This window comes from Chiloscyllium plagiosum, unplaced genomic scaffold (assembly GCF_037043375.1).
Source record: "Chiloscyllium plagiosum isolate Xiang-an unplaced genomic scaffold, Cpla_swu_hap1 HiC_scaffold_1, whole genome shotgun sequence".
In the NCBI taxonomy this organism is placed as follows: Eukaryota; Metazoa; Chordata; class Chondrichthyes; order Orectolobiformes; family Hemiscylliidae; genus Chiloscyllium; species Chiloscyllium plagiosum.
Window position 1 is genome coordinate 56,698,007 of NW_028270139.1, and position 23,477 is coordinate 56,721,483.

The 23,477-nt window shown below is 40.2% G+C and overlaps 1 long non-coding RNA gene across 1 annotated transcript; it reads left to right on the forward strand.

The window, feature by feature from the left end:
* Nucleotides 1-13,805: 13,805 nt before the first annotated feature.
* On the forward strand, nt 13,806-20,483 carry LOC148152126 (uncharacterized). Its single transcript, XR_015758061.1, has 3 exons — nt 13,806-13,903; nt 19,555-19,709; nt 20,051-20,483. It is a non-coding gene; the product is annotated as an uncharacterized LOC148152126 (long non-coding RNA).
* The last annotated feature ends 2,994 nt before the right edge of the window (nt 20,484-23,477 follow it).

Sequence of the window (23,477 nt, forward strand, 5' to 3'; positions counted from 1 at the left end):
GTCAGAGGAAAACAGTCTCCCACTTTGTCTTCAGTGTAGAATGCTCTTAATGAGTGAAGGATGCTGGTTGAGACATAGGGGTGCAAATTGAGAGATTATTTAATTGGAACAAAGGTAGCATTTATCTGTCTTCCACAATTCATTTAAATGTAGGAAGATGGGAATTGCCTGCCACCTGAATATTAATGTACAATAACCCCTCTCTGCTAGACCTTAATCAACATTCAAAATACTGCTGCGAGTGAGATGTAAGAGACAGACTATACAGCTATGTACTAGATGGGTAATATATACTAGCATTACCTTTTAATATTTTACCCAAATGCAAACATTTATATTGGGGCATGTTGAATGGTCATCAACGTGAAAGTGACACACATTCTTTCCAACAATGCTCATTAGCAGTGGAGGATAGTTTGAAGACCAGAGAAATATGCTTCATTGAATTACCATTAATTTTTATTTTGGGCCAGTCATCTGAATTGCTGGCATAATAATGGTTGGACATTTCTAAAGGATACAAATAATTCATTGACCATTGACACAGCAACCAATACAATTTCGGTTTTTGAGACTTCTCTGCTAAGATGGCCGTGGAATAAGGCTTCTGAGCCCAGGTCTCATTCATGCTGTCTGCTTTCCTTTTCATTCCTTTCGTTCTCTCCTTTCTCTTTTTTCTTTTTCTTCCTCTTTTATTTTACTCACCTCTTGTTCAAGATCTAGCTCGCAGTGATGGCATCAGCAGCGGTGAGTAGGCCCAGTACAGGCTTGCAGCAGTCAGTGAGTGGTTCTAGCATGGACTCATGGTGGCAGTGGAGAGAGCTTTGGTTCCTAGTGGCTTCTGCATCGACAAGGCTGTCCTCACACCATGGTTGCTGCGGTAGAGATGAATTCGGGTTCCTGGTGATGTCTGCGTTCAGAGCAAATTCATGGAGGCGACGGCAATTTGGGCCCAGGACGAGACCCAGCAGCATCGGCAGCGACTGCATGGTGAGGTGAAAAGTGCACGGCAAAGGGACTTGTGCCTGGCCGTCAAGCCCATGGCCCAAGGTGGAGCACTTTACAAGAAGGACTGTAAAGATGACCATTTTTTCCTTTATTTCTTTATTCTCCTGCCTTTACATTCTTTTCTGATTGAAGTGAAGAAGGATGAGAGGTAATATAATAGAGGTGTACAAGATGATGAGAGACATAGATAGAGTGGATAGCCAGAGACATTCCCAGGGCAAACATGGCTATCAAAAGGGGAAATAATTTTATGGTGATTGGAAGGAGATTTAGGGGAGATGTCAGAGGTAGTTTCTTTATACGGAGAGTGGTGGGTGCATGCAGTGCACTGCCAGCAGTGTTAGTTAAGTCAGATACATTAGGGACATTGAAAGAACTCTTAGATAGGCACATGGATGATGGTAAAATTAAGGATATGTAGGTTAGTTTGATCTTAGAGTAGGATAAAAGGTCGGCACAACATCAAGGGCCAAAGGGCCAGTACTGTGCTGTACTGTTCTATGTTCTATGTTTTTGTTTATTTGCTGTGTTTTAAGGTGTATTGCAACACTATACAACACCTTTCAGTGTATTTTGTAACAAAATACATGTGACAACAAAATAAATCAAATCGAATCAATACAGGAAAGTTCATTAAACAATAAGGCCATGTTGCCATCCAGAAAATTCAGAGTTATTAATGGTGTATGCAGGATCTGTGACAAAAGAGAACATTGTAACCACAAATGCAGAAAGCAAAGGCCAGAACAGGTCATTCAATGTCATGGGAAGCCAGAAATAGAGGCTGCTCATGTATAGCATTTCAATCAATCTAATGCATAGCACAAAGACAAGGTTCACAAAATGTCTAACCAAACTCAAACAAATGGTGAGGACACCAAAGTGAACTGATATTGCGCACAGTGAACAGCTGAAGCTTTTGCAACTGTCCAGATTATATATTTCCAGATGCAAGGGCAGTTGTAAACATCCTTCTACTTTGCACATGGAAATGAATGCACCCACAGAGTTGATGAGCATCAGTTTGACCAACCAACACTGAACTCACCATGTACAATGACAGGGCTGTTCCATTCTATTTAAAGGCCACGACAAAAACTCAACATGGTCACCCACGATGTTTATATTGTGGACACTATAACTCCAGTGATCACAGGCCTGCCAGCATGCAAGGGATTGTCTTTGGTCATAATGCACAATATCATCAAGACAATGACAAGGACCACAGACCATAAGAAAAATGCTTGGAAACCTTGTGTTTAAATTGGAAGAAGAAATCACATAACTCTACAAGGCATTTTTCCGCAAACAGGCTTTATGACACAGTTTGAAGATAATATGCACACCTACTTCAAAGTTGCAAACATTGTACTGTGGAATCAAGGCAGCATTGTCATTTGGCAGACAAGTGTGAGCAAGCATCCTGTGTTATTATTCATTGATATTTGAGGGGTATACACCACACAATTCAAAACAAGGGGAAGATGGAATATGTTACCCATACAGGTAACAAATTCCCCAAACCGGAAATCAGACAGAAAGTCATGGCACTTGGAATCCAGCAAAAAGTCATCAGCATTTTCCGAGAGTGAAGATAGTACCAAGGAGGATCACCAAATGGCATGGCAGTGTGGCAAAACAGACACCACATCAGACCAATATCACAACCAGAAAATGGCGTAACCCTGCTGCAAACAGAATATGATCAATATGTTACACAAACAAACAACCGTAACCAGTATCCTGAAATCTTATAGCGGTCCCCAACAATAATCACCACAAATAAAGCTGATGGATAAGAAACTTATGAATCATTATCTAAGTTCTGTAAATGTATTCCTGTTGTTTAAAATACATTCCAATGCAATGGATTGTTTGTTTTGTTGGCGTATGAATAAAATAATTATTTAAGAGTAGACTTTGAGTTGTGTTATAATGTGCATATACTTATATCAGGGCACAACTTAAATTACTTTCAAATAGTACATCCTTTATTAGGATATGATACATTCATTCCATGACTGTTGGGCAGTCTGAAGCAGCAGACTGAGTCCAATGATCTATACAATGAACATTATCTGTCATTACTTCTGTCTTTAAATGAAGAACCAACACGTTTTCTTTGCCAAACTTTGTGATTGGTACACTTATGCCTAAAAGACTCTTTGGCCAATTTAGGCCCATAAGATTCAACTTAATGACCCACCTCATCAACTAACACCAGCAAAAACAAATAATCTGTTCATGTCTCTGCATGCTGTTAGCGGAAGCTTGCTGTGCACAAACTAGCTGTGATGTTTTCCTACTTCACAGCAGTAATCACACTGCAAAAGTCCTTAATTGCTAGTAAAGAACTTTGGAGTGTCATGAGGTCATACAAGGTGTTCTGAAAGTGAGCCTGAGGAGGGTCAGCCAGTACACAGGGTGGCCGAAGACCGGGAGACTGCCCTGCAGGAAAGCTAGCCAATGACAGTGTGATCAGTACGCAGTGTGGACCAGTGCCAGGAGGTGTGTAGAGTACCCTGGAACCAGAGGGTGTTGGGGGAGGGGGGGGGGGGGGGGGGGTGGTGTTGAGTTGTTTTTCATTGTTGCATGCTGTTTTTGGCTACATTGTGTTGTGTATACTGCTTTCTCTTGTGCTTGGGTGCAGGCAATGTGTAAAGTGTTTGAAATTATATGTTGTGGGTTTTTGCATGCTGTAAACTTTGCCTTTGGGGCTGAAACAGACTCTTTTATGCACCTTTGTCATTGTGCTACATTTTAAAAGGACAGTGACCTGTGTGAAAACTCCATGTTTTAAGTCATGTTGTTGTTTTGTGAGATTTTGGGTACCTTATGTGTCTCTTGTGTATTGTTACTGTTGTATTGTATTTTGTGTAATTGTGAATATAAAAAATATAATGTGTTCTGTAAATACAGATTCTTCCTTTTTTTGGACAATAAGATCATAAAACAAAGAGTTAACCTATATTTACAGAGCACCTTTCATGATTTCATGCCTTCAAGACTTCATGAAGTTCTTTCAGTGGTTGTGGGTGGCAAAGACTGACAATTTTCAAACCAATTCCAAAACATTTGCTTGTAGGAAATGTGATGACCTGGTGTTACTATCGTTCAACAGCTAATCCTGAGACACTGCTAATGTTACGTGCAAAAATATCGGGAATTGCTGGAAAAGCTCAGCAGGTCTGGCAGCATCTGTGGAGAGAAATCAGAGTTCACTTTTCAGGACTGGTGATCCTTGCTCACAATGTTATGGGGACCCAAGTTTGAATCCCACCATAGTAGATCATAGAAATTGATTTCCATCATTTAGGGTCTAATGATGACCATAAATCTGTTGTCAACTGTTGAAAAAAAAAATCTGGTTCACTAATGTCCTTTAGGGAAGGAAACTGCCATCATTATTCAGCCTGGCCTTCATGAAACTGGCGGCATGGTGGCACAGTGGTTAGCACTGCTGCCTCATGGCATGTTTGATTCCAGCCTTGGGTGACTATGTGGAGTTCTCATGTTTGCCTGTGTGTGGGTTTCCTCCCACAGTCAAAGGTGTGTAGATTAGGTGGATTGACTATGGTAAATTGCCCATAGTGTTCAGGGATATGCAGGATAGGTGGATTAGCCTGAGTAAATATGGATCTATGGGGACAGGGTAGGGGCTGGCTCTGGACGAGATGCTCTACAGAACACTGGTGCAGACTCTATGGGCTGAATGGTCACTTTTTGCATTATAGGATTCAATAATTCTAAACATGTAACTTCAGAATTACAACAATGTAAATGACTCTCAACTGCCCTCTGGGTTATTATGGATGGGGGATAACTGCTAGCCGAGCTAATGATATCCTTATCCTGTGAATTGTAAAAGTAAAGTATCCCAATCAATCCAAAAAATTATATTTTTTATTCAGTGATATGATTTCTAGTCTGGTGTCAATGAATTGAGGGAAATTTTAGTAGTTACATTTACGACAGAACTATGGAAAGCAGTTCATCAATTACATTTCACCTCATTAAATGTTTCCACAGGGCTGGTGCTCTATTCACAGACAGTCTGAGATCACAGACTTAGAGACATTGCAAGGCCAGTAACTAAAATGATGGCATAAAAATAAAACAAAGAACTGCAGATACTTGAAATCCAAAACAAAAACTGAAATTGCTGGAGGAACTCTGTTCTCAGTAGGGCTGGCAACATCTGTGGAGAGAAAGCAGGGTTAATGTTTCAAGTCTGGAACTTCTTCAGAACTGATGGTAGCTAGGAATAGGTGGCTTTTATACTGAAAACAGGGGGCTTTTTCTACTCATTGTGGAATTCATACATTGCCGGCTGGGCCAGCATTTATTGCCCATCCCTAGTTGCCCTTGAGAAGATGGCGGTGGGCTGCATTCTTGAACTGCTGCAGTCCATCTGCTGTGGGTTGACCCACAATATCAATAGGAAGGAATTCCAGGATTTGGACCCAGTGACAGTGAAAGAACAGTGACATATTTCCAAGTCAGAATAGTGAGTGGTTTGGAGGGGACCTTGAAGGTGGTTGGTTTCCCATGGATCTGTTGCCCTTGGCTTCTAGATGGAAGTCATGGGTTTGGAAGATGCTGTCTGAGGACCTTCGGTGAATTTCTGCAGTGCATCTTATAGATAGCACACACTGCTAACATTGAGTATTGGTGGTGGAGCGAGTGAATGTTTGTGGATACTGAGCAAATGAAGTGGGCTGCTTTGTTCTGGGTGGTGTCAAGCTTCTTGAGTGTTGTTGGAGCTGCACCCCATCCAGGGAAGTGGGGAGTATTCCATCACACTCCTGGCTTGTGCCTTGTAGATGGTGGACAGACTTTGGGGATTCAGAAGGTGAGTTACTCGCCATAGTATTCCTACCCTCTGACCTGTTCTTGCAGCCATTATGTTTATGTATTGGGTCCAGTTGAGTTTCTAGTCAATGATAACCCTCAGGATGTTGATAGTGGAGATGCAGTGATGGTAACAATTTGAATGTCAAGGAGCAGTGGCTGGATTGTCTTTTATTGTTGTATCTATTGGTCTCTAATTCATGGGGCTTGGGTTTCGGGAGGAGGGGACAGGTTAGGGAGAAGGATTGTGAAGATAAGTGGAAATTGAGCACAAACAGGCAGAGAGAAAGCAACTCCTGGTAGGAAGAAAAGGGTTGGATGATCATATGCATAGAGAAAGAGAGGTATGGCATCAATAGTGGGAAAATTGTTGGAGGCCATAACGCAGGATAAGATCAGTATACACTTGGAGAAAAATGAGTTAATACTAGACAATCAACATGGCTTTGTCAAGGGCAGCTCATGTCTGATGAACTTAATTGAGCTCTTGACAAGGTGACACAAGCAGTGGATGAGAGTAATGTTATGGATGTTATATATTTGGACTTTCAAAAAGCATTTGACACAGTGACACAATTTTGATTTGATTTTTTGTTATCACATGTACTGAAGTACAGTGAAAAGTTTTGTTTTGTGAGCAATACAGGCTAGCAAATTAGAAATGTTTGGATTGATGTGTGCTTGGCAATATGGATGTGAAGTTGGCGAAAAGAGAGGAAACAGATGACAGGTATAGATGTGCACTTCTCAGGTTGAAGACACATTGACAGCCGTGTTCCCCAGGGATCAGTGTTGAGACCCTAGCATTTTATGATTTATATTAATAAATTGGAGATGTTTGTTGAAGCCAAAATCTCTCAATTTGCACATGATGCTTAGCTCATGAGGATGATGCCGAGTGACTTCAGAGAGGGCACTAACAATTTGACCAAATGAGCAGACACCTGACAGATGATTTTCAATGCAGAGAAATGCAAGATAATGCATTTTGGTAGAACAAAACATGGAGAGACAATCCATGCTCAATGGTATAACTTTGTGGGGAAGACAGAAGCAAAAGGACCTCAGGGTTCACGTGCATAATTCTCTGAAGGTGGCCAGGCAGGTTGAAACAGTTGTTCAGAAGGCTCATAGGATCTTGAGTTTGTAAATAGAAGCATAGAGTATAAAAGCAAGGAAGTGATCTACATATCATTGGTCAGGCCACATTTGGAGCAAACTATTCAGTTCTGTGTACTTTATTTATGGAAGAATGTGAAAGCCCTGGAGAGTTCAAAGGAGTTTAACGAGAATGATACCAGGAATGAATGGTTTTAAATACAAGGAAAGATGAGAGAAATTGGGCTTATTCACCTTGGAGCAGAGAAGATTAAGAGGTGAGCTTATTGACGTGTTCAAAATCCTGGAATTCCCTTCCAAGAGCGTCATAGGTGAACCTAAAGCATGTGGACTCCAGCAGTTCAGAAAGGCAGCTGATCACTATTTTCTCAAGGACAATGATGGATGGGGGACCAAATGCTAGCCAGCCAGCAATGCCCAAGGAACAGGTTTAACAGGATAAAGAAGGATATTCGGTTTCCACTAGTTGTTATGTCAGTAACCAGGGGTCACAATTTCAAGATTGTTAGCAGGAGTGCTGGGAGTGAGATGAGAATCTTCTTTACTCAGAGTGTTGTTAAGATTTCAAATGTGCTGCCTGGGAGAGTGATGGAGGGGATGTCACAGGATGTTTCAAAACAGAGCTGAAATTATATTTGGAAGTAATAAAGTTGGTGGGTTACAGAGATAGGGCTGGAGAATGGGACTAGTTCTTTCAGGAGCCAGTACAGACTCCATGGATTGAATGGCCTCCTTCTGAACTGTAAATGCTATGATTCTATAAGGCCAAAAATTCATAAATGCCAGCTTTTCCTAGCTATTACCAGTTTGGAAGAAACATCACCGGACCCAGTCTGCTTTCTCTCCATTGATGTTGCCAGACCTACTGAGTTTCTCCAGAAATTTCTGTTTTTGTTATAAAATGATGACATTGGGCAGATTAAGGGCCGAAGCAGAGATCATCTAACAGGAGAAGAAAGTTTTGGTACTTGACTGATACCTACCACAGAAAATGTTGAAGATATTCAAAAGAGTCACAGCAAATGCAGTAATCATTTTTAAAACACAAGGGCCAAGAACCATTCAGTAAACCATGATTATAGCGAGAAACCTGAAGACATGAGAAAAATCAGAGTTCCCCATTTCATGTTTTAAGGGCAGGAATCCTCGATTCTAACCAAAAAGCTGGGTATCCTCCATTTTAACTTCTGAATTCTGGAAAAAGGCCTCAGTACAACAACAAACAGTACCAGACCAACAATTACTGTCAAAATTCTTCAAAATAAGAAAAATATATACTCACATGAAGAATACATGGCATCAGAAATAATACTGCCAGAAATATTTCATTTCTGACAGGAGTCAAATTGAATAGAAAACAGGGCATCTTGGAGAAAATGATTTCTGAGGAAAGAGTCGATTCCAATTTCACCATTAAATATATAACTAAATAAGTAAATACATTTCAATATACAATTTGGCGCATAGCAAATGATTTTATGGTTTCACAAGGGTTAAAAATAAGCACTGAATATCTCTAACAATTGGAATTCCAATTCTAGCTTTATTTTTCACATGTTCTGGTTTATTGAATGTCTGCCTAGTTACTTCCTGGAAGCTGAAAATTGCTGTTTCATGGAGTAGTCGTTGACATTGGTCAATGGGAATATCCTGTAGATTTAATCTTGGTCCATTACAGCTCATCTGCAAAGATCCCCATTGCAAAAAATTCCAAAAGCAGAAATAAAAATGGAAAATGAAACATAAAGATAGATCAAACATGACCATTGATCATGTTATGACGCAGATGTTTAGTATGGTAGGCCCAGTGGTATTGTCACTAGACTATTAATCTAGTAACCCCAGTAATGTTCTGGGGACCCTGGGGTTGAATCCTAACATAGCAGGATTCAATTTGAATTCAATTAAAAATATGGAATTAAGAATCTACTGAAGATCATGAAACTAGTTTTGATGTAAAGAAAAGCCTATCTGATTCATTAACATTTCTCAGGGAAGGAAATCTGCCATCCTTACCTGGTCTGGCCTACATGTAACTGTGGTTGATTCTTCACTGACCTTTGGGCAATTAGGGACGGGCAATAAATGCTGGTCCAGCCAATGATACCCAATTCTGTGAATGAATAAAAAAAGTATGCTTGAGTGAGATCGATCTTTGGATCTATTAAAATGCCTCCCTGTCTGTCTTCCTGCTTTGCTGTTAATCTATCCGGTCTCTCCATTTATTTGTCCCTCTAATTATTGTGAATGGTGACTTCAATCAAGCCAATTGAAGAAAGGTGTTGCCCAAGTACCACCAGAACATTACCTGCCCCACCAGTGGCCCGAACATTTTAGAGCACTCTACACCACTGTGAAAGATGCCTACTGCTCCATCCCTCGTCCTCATTTCAGGAACTCCAACCACAATGCTGTGTTTTTTCTCCTAACTTACAGGCAAAAGCTCAAAAAGGAGACCCCCAAGCGGATACAGGTCCAGTGCTGATCGGAAGAGGCAGACGGTCAACTCCGGTGCTGTCTGGAATTGGCTGAGTGAGACATGTTCAAACAGTCCTCTGGTACCTTGAACGAAAACGCCACCACCGTCACAGACTTTATCAGCAAGTGTGTGGAGAACTGCATACTGAGGAAGTCAATCTGGGTGTTCCCCAATAGGAAACTCTGGATGAATCAGAACATACAGAACTGCTAAAAACCAGATGTCAGGCCTTCAGATTAGGAGACCCACTCAAATATAAGGAATCCAAGTATGACCACAGCCATTAAGACAGCCAAGGACCAATACCAATCCAATCTAGAGACCCAGACAGACACCCGGCAACTATGACAAGGACTGAATGACATCACAGGTTCTAAAAAGAGACAGTGCAAGATAGCAGACAATGACATATCCCTCACAGATCATCTCAACGCCTTCTATGCTTGCTTTGAACAGAATTTCAGTAGACAGTTAACACCTATTCCGATAAGTCCTGATGAGTCTTTCCCAACAGTCACTGCATCAGAGGTCAGTTTTCCAATGTGTGAATCCAAGGAAAGCGATAGGACCAGACAGAGTACCAGGCTGTGCACTCAGAGCATGCACAGATCAACTGGCACAGGTCTTCTCGGACATCTTTAACCTCTCCCTGCAGCAGGCCACTATCCCTGCCTGTTTCAAAAGGGTCAACATCATCCCTGTGCCTAAGAAGGTTCATGCAGCATGTCTCAATGACTACTGGCCAGTGGCCCTAACTTCGGTGGTCATGAAGTGCTTTGAAAGGCTGGTCATGGCATTAATCAACTCCAGCCTCCCCACTACTCTTGACCCACTCCAATTTGCCTATCAGACCAGCAGATCCATGGCAGATGCCATATCACTTGCCCTTCACTCCTCCCTAGAACATTGTGACAACCAGAAACAGCTTTGTAAGAATCTTACTCATTGACTACAGTTCAACCTTCAACACTATTATCCCCTCGAGATTGATTCCTAAACTTGATGATCGCGGGCTAAGCCCTACTCACTGCAACTGGATCCTCAGTTTCCTGACCCACAGGTCTCAATCAGTGACGATGGGGACAACATTTCATCCTCACTAACACTCAACACTGGAGCCCCCAGGGGTGTGTACTCAGCCTCCTATTGTACTCACTGTATACCCATGAGTGCATCGCCAAATACCAGATTAATGCCATTTGCAAGTTCACTGATGACACCACCATAGTCGGTCGAATCTCAGATGGTGACAAAACAGATTACATACAGGAGGTGGAAGACCTGGAAAAATGGCACATTGAGAACAACCTAGCTCTCAATACCAGCAAAACCAAAGATCTCATTATTGACTTTCGGCGGGATGTTACTCATGCCCCCCTACACATTAACAGCACAGAGGCAGAACGAGTGGAGAGTGTCAAGCTCCTGGGAGTGATCATCCACAACGAGCTTTCATGGATTCTTCATGTAGACGCACTGGTTACAAAGGCCCAACAATGTCTCTTCTTCCTCAAGCAGCTGAGGAAATTTGGCATGACAGCGAATACCTTTGCCAAATTTTATAGGTGCGCTATCGAGAGCATTCCGTCGGGATGTATCACTACCTGGTACCATTCAAGATCGGAGACAGCTATAGAGAGTGGTGAACTTAGCCCGGACAATCACAAAGGCCAACCTCCCATCTATAGAATCCATCTACCAGGCCCATTATCAAGGAAAGGCCGCCAGCATTCTCAAAGATCCATCCCACCCTGGCAATGTTTTTCTACAACCGCTACCATCGGGGAGAAGGTACAGAAGCCTGAACACACGCACCAGCTGGTTTCGTAACAATTTCTGCCCTATTGTTGTGAGAATACTGAATGGACTGACAAACTTGTAACATTTGCCTGTACCTGTGTTATTGTTTTTGCTGTTGGTTACCTATTATTTATTTATCTATGCTACTTAACTCTGTGATCTGCCTGTATTGCTCACTAAACAAAGCTTTTCACTGTGTCTTGGTACACGTGACAATAAATTCAATTCCATTCAATTCAATTCAATTCAATTCAATTCAATTCAATACTTGCCTGCCTATTTGTGTATCCATCCAGCTATTGGTCTGTCTATCTGTCAGTCTTACTGATCTGTCTATTTTAATCCATGTTATCACACAATTTAAATGCAAGTTTATTTTATGTGATTTCTTTTCAGTTGTTCAAAAAGCTTTTCAGTTCCATGCATGATCCTTCTCGCTGATTGGTTGAAATGTGGTTTGATGAAGATTTGACTGATACAATTTAATGGGAATATTATTGGGTGCTTTACACACTGCAAGTGAACATCAGGTGGAGTGGATCTATAATCAGTCCCAATAGCAATGGAGCCACCATTTCATTACAAAGTGAAAAAGAAAGAGAGAGAGAGAGGGAGATGGGAACATGAAGGAGAGGTGAAGGTTACGGCCAGTTAGAAAGGAATTGTATCAGATAGAATTAAAATAAATTGAAATACCCCAAAACAGTCACAGGGATCACAAAGCAGTTTAATCTGTGTCCATTGCTTCCAACACACAGCACATCAACTTCATGCTTCATTGTCATTAAAAAAAAGCCATTTCTGACTGGACAGTTGTTCCTAGTAAGGTGTCAAATTTTGACTATCAAACTATCCTGAAACAAACGCTTAAAAAAAAACATGCTATAGCAACATGCACGGAGAATGCTGGCGAAACTCAGCAGGCCTTTAGCACTGTGGAGAGAGAAACATAGTTAATGTTTCAAGTCCAATATGACTCCTATTCAGAACAGTTAAGATTTCCAGCATTCACAAGTTGAAACTAACTTACACTGTTGCAAGGCAGCCTGACCCTCTGAGGAGGAGTGTGCACTCTGACTGGAATGGGGTTAATTCTAACTAGTTGAATTGGAAACCTTACAGCTATTTAAGTGAACCAGAATATTTCAGGGGAGAGAGAGTGCGGTAAGTAAAATATTTGCAGTCGATGGAGACATGTTGGATTTGCAATTAAAATGTGAGCTAATGCACTCAGGAAGGAAAACAAGGAATGAGAATATGCACTCATTGGAAGCTGTTGAATTGATGAGAAACAACTTACCCAATTAATACATTTGCTTATCAGTCAAAAAGCTAAAAGAAGCTTGCATGGAACTGAAAAGCATTTCCAACAACAAAAAGGAAAGTTGAAAAAAAAGAAACTTGGATCTGAAATTGTGTAACAATTTGCAAGACCCCAGTAACAATGCTTGGCTGTTCAAAACCTCAATTTTGTCTTTGAATCCTTCCGGACTCTGTCAGAGACACTTGCCAGATCTCAAAGTCCGCAGCATACAAATGTCTCAGACAGGTGACTGATGCTATGTTTGTGGGAGCAGTCAATTGTGGTCACTTTGTCACTAATGATGTAACAATGATATCACAATTATAATCACGTTGTCAGTCAGAGTGTCCATGTGCTTAGATCTATGGCTCTGATTAGGAAGCCTCCTGTAAATGCAGGGCATCACTTCCTGCTAATATCTCCCACGATAGTTCATCTGTTGAAAATACTTTCATTCCATCAATCTGCAGCTGGTGTACCAACACAAACAGTTATTTTTTATATAGGTGTGTAGAGGATTCCTGAGAAGCTGTTACAGTATTTCCTTCCCTGACCTCTTTGCGCAAAAGAATAAAGAACTTTTTGACAGGCTGTTTCGAGTCAGCAGGTAGCCATTTAAAAGGTGCCAGATGACAGCAGTGAGGAGCGCAATCAATGACACCTAAGGAGGAAAGTGATATCAAAGCAAAGTTTGGTATGAGCAGGCCATCTGTAAAGACTTCTGGACTGATCTGCGGGAATCCTGCAACAAAGGTCAGCCAAGGTCTCAATAGGACCACACACATTACTAAGGTTTGTAACTGTTGGATGACCAATGCACAGCACATCTTCAGAGGAGTCGGAGGAGGCACTCAACGTGGTATAAATTACCTCCTAAGCTGCTTGGAGATTCACGAGGTCCACCCGTCTCACAATTCTCTGCAAGGAACAAAACAAAACCTACTTTTCTACAACCTCTTTCATCTTCCTAACAAAGCAGCTCTGCAAATAACCATATACTCCTTATAATCCCTGTGTTTCAAAGTGATATTTCATAAATTTCTGTGCATCAGAAGTTTAAGGCCAAGAATGGGCAAGACAGAAGAAATTATTTATCTGACTCAAAAATTAGACTGAACTTAATAAGTCAAAACCTAATTACCTTCCTACCATCAATCCCGACTAACTAGCTGCTGTGAAGTGTGAATTTCTCAGCTGGTATGTGGTCTACATGGGTCCTGTTAAACCAACAGTGCACACGCAGAATGTTCTACCTCAATGAAGCCTGTTTTCATACTTCTGGATCAGCGCAGCATACTTGAATGTGCTGTAAGTGATTAAAGACGTGAATTAGAATCGTCAAGGTAAGAATATTTTGAGCTGTGAATTTAAATTAAATAAAAAAGATCATATTTCATAAGTCATGAATGAGCATTGCCTGATGTGGTTTCTTGGGTCAGACGGCATTGCCAGTACGATATAGTTCAATACTGTCATAGGTTAGCTCATCTAACATAAACTACAAAGACTGAGTTTTCATTCAGATACATGTCTTGAAGTTTAGGAGAAAAAGAGACTATTTATTGTACTGTAATGTCACAGACTTTCAAATTATTTGGATTCTGTGCTTACTGATGCCACTGGACATCACATTGGCTGACTCAATACACTATACTGACTCCATTGCATTGAGAGCCTAATTGAAGTTACCTTTATACTGGAATATCCTGTGTCATGTAATTTTCTTTAAGTTGTACTGCCTATAGGGTCTATTCTAAAAGTCTGTATGTGTTTGCTATCTGGTGTTTCATTCTGTCATTAGGTAAGATGGGAGGTAGCCATTTTTTCCTTTCTTATGTTTAAGCACAGCACGACTCCACCAATGTCCATAACCGCATCCTCTGCATTTGTTAGCTACGAGACCTATGCCAGATCCAAACGGTGCTCTGATTTTCCTTAGTGTTCTGTGTTTATATCTCCCGCAAGGAAGGAACAAGACATCTATGAGTGAAAGTAACAGCACATGTTGAATGTGTGAAGGGAAGACATTTACAGACAGTAATTATGAGGGAGAGGCATGGTAGTGCATAAAGATGAGCATACGATCATGGTGGAGGGCCAGCCAGCCAGGAGACATGAGGACATTGGCTATGATCCTGTTGAATGGGTGAGCAGGCACAAGGGATCGAGTAGCCTCCTCCAGCTCTTGTTTCTAATTTCTTACACTGGAGAAGACTGAGTGATGCACTTGGAGTAATTCACATATCAGAATATAATTGAATGTGTCATTATTCCCACTTTTCCTGGCCTGCTTCAGTCAATACATATTTTGGCACAGAGTGCATGTGTGTTGCACCACATCCCCACTGCAAACCTCAAGAACAAATAACTTCTAGTTGCATCTTCTTTCTTTTAAGAGCTAGCATCTTTCAGCTGACCATAGGGAACAGTATCTCCCTAAGGGCTCTTACAGCTCCAGTATCACATCCACTAAGGCATCTCTAAAACAAGGTGCAGTCTTTAAATGTGTGCACATTATTCTGGCAATTCCTTCTCTTCCAAGTCCTACTTCAGAAGGAATTTTTAATATTAGAGTTGAAGTTGACTCTGTAGGTCATCACACCCACTCATGCTAACTCATACCCAGGAATCATGTGGTAATGCACTGGCTATTTTCAAAAGGTACTCACAGATGTACGTGCTGTGGTTCTACCAGCTTCACTCCTCGGCAAAGTGAATTTTAAAAATAGAATTCCTACAGTGTGGAAACAGGCCCTTTGGCCCAACAAGTCCACAATGACCCTCCAAAGAATAATCCATTCCTGTACTCTATATTGACTATGGATAAATTAACACAAACAATTCACCTAACCCGCATATTTTTGGACTGTGGGAGGAAACCCACACAGACACAGGGAGAGTGTGCAAACTCCACACAGACAGTCACCTGAGGCTAGACGTGAACCCAGACCCCTGGCACTGTGAGGCAGCAGTGCTTACCACTGAGCTACTATGCCACCCACATTTGATGTAATCAATCAAATGCTTCTAAATCATTGCTGGAACTTAGCAAGCTTTACCAGCTGTAGACAAGGCCAAAAATGAGATATCCTCACAGCCCACAGGTCCGAGACTACCAAAGATATCCTAGAATAAAACAAACTTATTTGCCATATCTTAATAGACACAACTCTATTAACTAATCTTAGTAACTTGAATTCCTCACTTTACAATTCTCGAGATGTTTTGTTTTGTTGGTCTTTGAGGCATTTAATGTCAGTCTACAACCTTTATAGCAGTCACTGTTTTAGCATAGGAATTAATCCTGGATTACATTACGATACTGATTTAGTATGAAAGCTGAATTGTCTGTTTTAATTACTTTATATTTTTTGCATAGTTACCATTTACTAAATGTTCAATATTATCCCTTTAAAAACAAATGTGAAGTCATAAATCTACCCAAAAATAAATGTAGGATTCATGGAAAATATTACATTCAGATTATGCTCACAATCTCAGTATAAATTGATAGTTTCTGTCTTATCTCAGCCTAATGGGAATTATCCAGCATGACTGTGTGTATGTGTCAAATAAGGCTGATCTACAAAGTGCTATCTATGATGGCCAGCTTTAAAAGGGATCTCCTACTATTGCCTGTGGGTCTGAAAGAAACAGCTTCTATTGTTACTTATTAAATATTCTGTTAAAATGAGAATTCTTTGTGGATCAACATAATTTTTAAGAAATCTGGTTCACAGTCAAAAGTTTTCAGTATCTTGAACTTCCCAACAAACATGCTCAAGGTTATCTCACTGCGCTATGTTTACAACTTTGCTCTAAGCAAAGCTTATAATTCTGCATAAATGAGTTTTTTAGTTTAGTGATTTTTGAGATTTTTAAAATAATAATCTCAGAAGGCATTTGATAAGGTGCGTCACAAAACATTAAGTGATAAGAACACATACTTTTGGAGGCAGTATGTTGATGTGGATAGAGAATTGGCTAATGGACAGGAAACTGTGAGTGTGGTAATGGTGTCTTTTTCAGATTTGTGGTCTGGAACCAGTGGGCTTCTACAGGAATCAATGCTGGGAGAACAACTGTTTACAATATATACTAATAACTTGGAGGAAGGAAGCGAATCCATTGCAGCTAAATTTCTCAGATGACACAAAAACAGGCAGAATGGCAGGTTGCAGAGATATCAGCAGGTTAAGTTAGTGAGCAAAAAATTGCGAGAAAATGTGAAATTGTTCATTTTGGAAGACAGAACAAAAAAAATAGTATTATTTAAACGGAAAAAAAGCTGCAGAAAGCTGAAACGCAAAGGGACTTGGAGGTACTTTGTTTTATTCACTAATGGGATGTGGGCATCTCTGGCCAGGTTAACATTTATTGCCCATTCTCGATTGCCCAGAGGGCAGTTAAGACTCAACCACATTGCTGTGGGTCAGGAGTCACATGTACACCAGACTAGGATGACAGATTTCCCTCCCTAAAGGACATTAATGAACCAGATGGGTTTTTCTGACAAATGGCAATGGTTTCATGGTCATCATTAGACCCTTAATTCCAGGTTCTTTATTGAATTTTAATTCCACCACCTGTCATGATGGGATATGAACCCAGAACATTAGCTGAGTTTCTGGAATAACATTCTATTGCTAATACCATTAGGCAATTGCACAAAACACATAAAAGCTAGCGCACAGATGCAGCAGGTAATCAAGAAGGTTAATGGAATATTGGCACTTATTTCAAGAGGGTTGGGGTATAAGAGTGAGGAAGTCTTCCTGCAAATGTACAAAGTGTTGGTGAGACCTTTCAGTAGTACTGTGAGCAGTTTTGGTCCCCCTATTTAAGGAAAGATATTGTTCCATTGGAGGAAATTCAAAGAAGGTTTATTTGGATGATCCCTGCTACAGAGGGATTGTCTTATGAGCAAAAGTTTAACTGGTTGGGATTCTAATCATTGAAGTTAAGAAGAATTGAGAGGTGACCCCATTGAAACATATAGGGTTCCTAAGGGTCTTGGCCGAGTGAAAGCTGAGAAGATGTTTCTCATCATGGGAGAGCTTAGGACCAAAGTGTATAGACTCAGAATAAAGGGCATCCATTTAAGACAGAGATGAGGAGGAATTTCTTCTCTCTGAGGATTGTGTGTCATTGAAACTCCTTACCACAGAGAGCTGTGGGACAGAGGCCTTATGAATATTTATAGCCAAGGAAAATGGATTCTGGATCAGTAGGAGAATCAAGGGTTATGGGGAAAAGGCTGGAAAGTGAACGTCAGTAATGTCAGATCAACCGTGATCCTCTTGAGTGGCAGAGCAGGCTCAGGGGCTGTATGGCCCGTGCCTGTTTCCATTTCCTATGGTCTTATGGTCTTAATGCTAACACTGTCAATTTTTCCATAATTTGGTCATTGACTTTACACATGGAATTAACCTCCATGTTTCTTGCATGTTGCTGGAATATGCCCCAGGTTGCTGGAATATGCCCCAGGTCACTATGCTGAGCCATCCAGCTCTCAGCAAGTTAGTACTTTTAAATTCAACCCAATGAACACATGTTATTCAATTCTATTAAGATGGACTGAAAAGACTGAAGCAATAAATTAAAATTAGGGAATATCATGGGTTTGACAAAGGAGGTTCGATCAACTTCTGATTTCAATGGGTGGTTTCTTATTCACATGCATATCATAGTCATTTTACTTAGATGTAATTCAAGGAGAATGCTATGGTTAAATGTAAAAAAATTGAGAAATTATTGTTATCTCATTCACACTTATAAAGTTTGCAAACATTCTACTGCCTAATCATCAATACAAGAACGAAACAACAGATGAACATATTATTTTGAATGATTTCCAGTGATCTTTTGTATCATCTTCAAATTAATAAAATATACATTTTTACAAACACATTTTTGTCTCAAAAATCCATGAGCTTCCCATCAAATGACTGCGACCTCTCTTTGTATTTTTGCTGAGTAAATTGATATGGGCCAATTGTTCCACAGTTTTGACATTTCGAGTAGGTATGTTAGATATCAGATGATGCTCAAATGTTCCTCCCAGCATGAAGATCTGAATGTGCTTGGCAAAGTCCCATTATTTTGTCATTTTACCCAAAAAGAGGATGATCCAAAGACCCCCTGCAACTTGTGCAAGCAACTAGAAAATAACTGAACAAAACTTTGAATATGTGGACAGTCCTGACTGCAACTGAAAAGTTTCCAAAAGAAATATTCATCAAAATCATGCTGTGCTGGTAATTGAGAGGACACTGGCTGCAGCTGTGTATGTTTAGAAAAAAAAGTAATCTAAGAAATAAGATTTGTTGGGGTCGAAGTTGGATATTGGATAAAAGTGTGGAACAGAAACTATCAATTCAGCTGTCTATTATACATTTCTCCTGATATTAATTTACAATGATTTCAGCAGAAGTGAAAAGTGAGAGTGATGGACAATGGTTAGCTGAATGGAAATGGCCCAGACTCAAAACTACCCCCTAATGTGCCCTGTGTTTACACAGTTCCACTGAATGATTTCTCTTTGCAGCTGAATACATATTTTACTATGAGAGGTTCTTTGTTTTTAAGTTACATGACAGCACTGTCAATTATTATGATAGAAACTTTGTGATATTGTTCACGAAAGGAAATGGCCTAAATCAACATTGTTGGTTTGATATTCAGAGCTGAAGTGAAAATTAGGTATTAATATAACAACTACCTGTGCCAATTCACAATCCAGTGCTGCAAATTATTGATGAAAATATTGATGGAAGTTCATTGCACTCTCACAGATAACTTTTTAGGATAAAAAATATAAAGCAAGTTTTTTGTCAGTGTAATGACATGAGGGAATGGTAGAAGCCTCTATGGGATGACCGTGTGCTTGGAAAGTAGCTTATATTTATCTTGTGAGGTATCAGTTTAGAAACACAATGGACAGGGGAGCATGTTGAAAGAGTATTAACCGATTTTCTGTTTATGATTTTTACAGGTGCTGTGAAATGAGTATGTGACTTGGTGTTGCCCTTAGGCTGAAGAGCTAAGAAACAAACATAAAAACAAAGTAAGTCGCAGTTGGGTTGGGTTCAGCCTGTATCCTGCTGTTTGGCTAGTCAGAAGACTGGAATTCGTGTAAGAAGAAAAGAGGTAAGATTCTCTCTGAATGGATCAATTTTCTTTTTGACAGCTCACTAATATCCTTAAAGAAAGAAAAGTAGCCATTCTCATGCTGTATTCTCAGCAATTTAGTTGACTCTGAACTGCACTGTGAAATGGCCCAGCAAGTTACTTAGATGTATTTAAGTGCAGCAAAGTCTGAAGAAAGTCACAAAACCAAATGTAAATTGCCTGGTTTTGACCCTGGTATTGGAAACAAGATGATCCAAGATGGCATTGGTGGAGTAGCCCCATTCAGGCTCCTGTTCATCCATTACTTTCTTCAATCCATTTCTCTTTTTCTTTTTATTCTTCTTTTCTTTTTTCTACAGTTCTCTCTTACCCTTTGCTCTTGGAAAGCTTGGCTGAGGTGACATCAATGGCATCAACGAAGGCAGTGAGTGGGAGCCCAGCGGTGAGTGATAGCGTCAGAGCATGGTGACTTCGACGTTGATGGGTCCAGTGCAGCTAGTGGCAAGGCACTGGACACGAGGCAGTAGCCATCATGACAGAACTCATGAGATTCCATTTTCCCCCAGATGTTGTTTAAGTAATAGCTCCCTGCTTTAAAAGGGCAAATACCTCTCTAAAAGATACTCAATAAGCCCAGAGTCTTTTAGAAAAGACCAACAACTTGAGTTAGCAAGAATGGTCTCCTCCCTGAAGGACATCCAAGAGAAGAAAGATCCTTCAACAGATGGACAGTTTATAGAACAGACATGATTATGATCAAAATCAAGATTAACAATCCTGAAAATAAAGACCTATTAATCTTCCAAGTCTGAAGACAATGCATTCTGGAACAATTGTGAAACCTCAAGACTATCTGAATTTGCCAAGTCAGAGACATGGTGGGTTGGGAGTAGTGGAAAATGCATTCAGCTACAAATGTATACAAAGAGGGGTGGGGGCAGGGAAAGAAAGTGGGGTAGGAGATGTTGTATAAAGTAAAGGATTTGAAAATGTTATTGTTGGAGACTGCTTTATGAATAAATAATACCTTGTTAAGACCCAACCTCTTCATGTCAAGGCTCATAAATAATTGTTCCTCTGCAGGTCTGAACTAAATAGGCCCCAAGGTTTGTGTATTATGTAGACTCTGTAATAGGCTGGGTCAAGGAAAGAGGGAAAAAAAAGACCAAGAACTATGGTTGCTGGAAATCAGAGATACAAACAGGAAAACTCAACAGGTCTGGCAGCACCTGTGGAGAGAAAGCAGAGTTAACCTTTACAGTCTAATGACCCTTCTTCAGAAATGAGAAGAACAAAAGGAGGAATGTTGGTAACATCCTTTTATCGACAATTGCGACACGTTTGGATGGGAAGTAATCCAAATGCTTTTACTAATGTGCGTCATATTTGAAATTTTATTTGTATGACTTATATTTTTCTTAGTTATTTTGTTGTAGTAAATGTGAAATCCAATCCAGCAGTTTCCTTTGCCAGAATTCCAATGTGTGTTTATCTCCATGCTGTGTATTTACATTTTATACTTGTGATAATCTTGAACATGTGTTATTTTAAATCGAAAGAAGCACTACATCATAAAACATTTTATACTAAATTACTGGTATCTTTTGAAATGCAAGCCCATTGCTTTATGGAACCTGTCAAAGCATGAAGAAAATTTGCAGCCAATTGTGTTAGTAATAGCTCTCTATAGCAATCGGCAAGTTAGTTCAAACTCTGCTTTTAAACGATGGCAGTGAGCTAAGTACTTACTCTGTAAACATTCAGTTGTTACAGTAACCAGCTGAAATCAACACCTCTCTCAGTCTCCCTTTCCATTAATGTGGCTGTGTTCTACACACAAAATCACACCCAATCCTTCTCTCGCTCCTTCATTCTACTTTCTTTCAAAGCACATATATCCCAGTTTTAACTCGAGATGTGGAATGGATGCTTGGATGCCTACGTGATGTTGCTTGGGAAGATGCTTGGACAATTTTAACTTCCACATTTTTCTCATTTCCATCAAATCAGTGTTGAGCATCAGGTGGTGTGTACACAAAAGGCATCTGAGGATGCTGTTAAGCCAATTAACAGTGGAAATTCATCTCTTAAAATTAGTATGCATTTATCTTTGTTTTCACATTTTAAAAAATCACTTTGAAACATGATGACTTATTTCTTGACTGCCTACCAGGTTTTTGATGATGCCCCTGGAGACCCAGGTGGAGTATAAATCAAGGCTAAAAATGTTGTACTTTTCCCCAGCTATTGCAGGAATGGCCTAAGATTGCACTTCAGCAGGTCTGGACAGACATGGCTACATGTCTGTAGTTCATTGCTACATGCAACATTTCCAAAACCATGGAGAAGTATAGAAACAGGTTTGGTGACTATGTTCAAACTGTAAGTCTGAGTATACCTCTTAACCACTCCACATCTCACAACAGTGTTCACAAAACTTCTCTCACTGAGAGAGGGAGGGAGGGTGGCAGCTCAGTTGGAAACTCAACTGGATATGACTTCATTCACATCATTACTTATGGTACATACTTCACAACATCAAACTCTAATATTTTGACAACCTGCACTTGGAATTACTCTATCTCGCACCCTAACTCTTTTATTACACACCTTTAGAATAGCATGAGTGTTTTGAAAAAGACACTGTAAGGAGGACAGACAGAAATTAAGAAATAGGAGGAGTAGACCAAAAATCTCCTTCAACCTTCTTTGCTAGTCAACATAAAAATGGCTGACTTCCTGCCTCAACATCACATCTCTCCCACTCCCCACGTCCTTTGATTCTTTGTAAGATCAAAAAAACAACAGAGTATTGACAACATACTAGGGTAGACATTTCCAAAGAATCACAACCCTCTTGTCTGTTTTTATCCCATTTGCTTTTGCTAAGTCACGTCCTAAATTTCTCATCCAGAGGAGCCATCCTCATAGTGTCTACCTATCATATCCCTTCGGAATCTGGTGTATCTTAACAAGATATCCTCTCATTCCTCTGCAATCCAGAGAGTAGACTCAATTTACACAGATGGTTTCCGACAGCACACGGTTCCATTTTCTACTTTTACTCCCTGAGCCACCAACTGAAACATTGGCACACTCCAAGTATTAGCTAAAGCAAAAGGAAAATCAGCAGAAATGTTCTTGCACTGGGTGAGCAAGTACTGGTACAGACAGTAAAGGTTCTTCCCTAACTGTGCTGAAGAGGACAGATGTGAAGACTTCAGCAGCATGGCCTTGAAAAGGAGCCTGCTTGCTTCTCACATGGAATCATATCAGGTCATGAAAGACCTGTCAAAGACTGCCCATACAATGGCTGAAATTTATCGAGGAGTCTAATGCCAATCTGTGTGAGGCTGAACTAGAAATAGGTGAGGTTAATCCTGGAAAGGAAATCTTTACTGTCAAGAAAACACTGGTACAAGATGTTGAAAGGCCAGCCAATACTCTATTGGACAAGGACTATGCAATGTCACACTGCATGACCTCAGCATTTTGCACTTTGACTAACAAAATCAGGTTATCTTCAAAATCCTGAGATTTCACAAAAAGGAGTCATTATGATTCACCACGATGTCTGAAAGGTGCCAACATGAGCAACAGAAACTTTCCATTGTCTTTGCTCAGGTCTCTAGGTGAGTCCAGTGATTTGGTAAACTTGCTTTGAGGAAAACACTATGGTTCATTAATTTGGTGAAAATAAATTGAAGGTTATTATCTCCAACTTTAAGTGAATGACTCAGTGCACTGTCTCCAGCGTAGCTTAATAGCAACTTCTGTTTCCAAGTC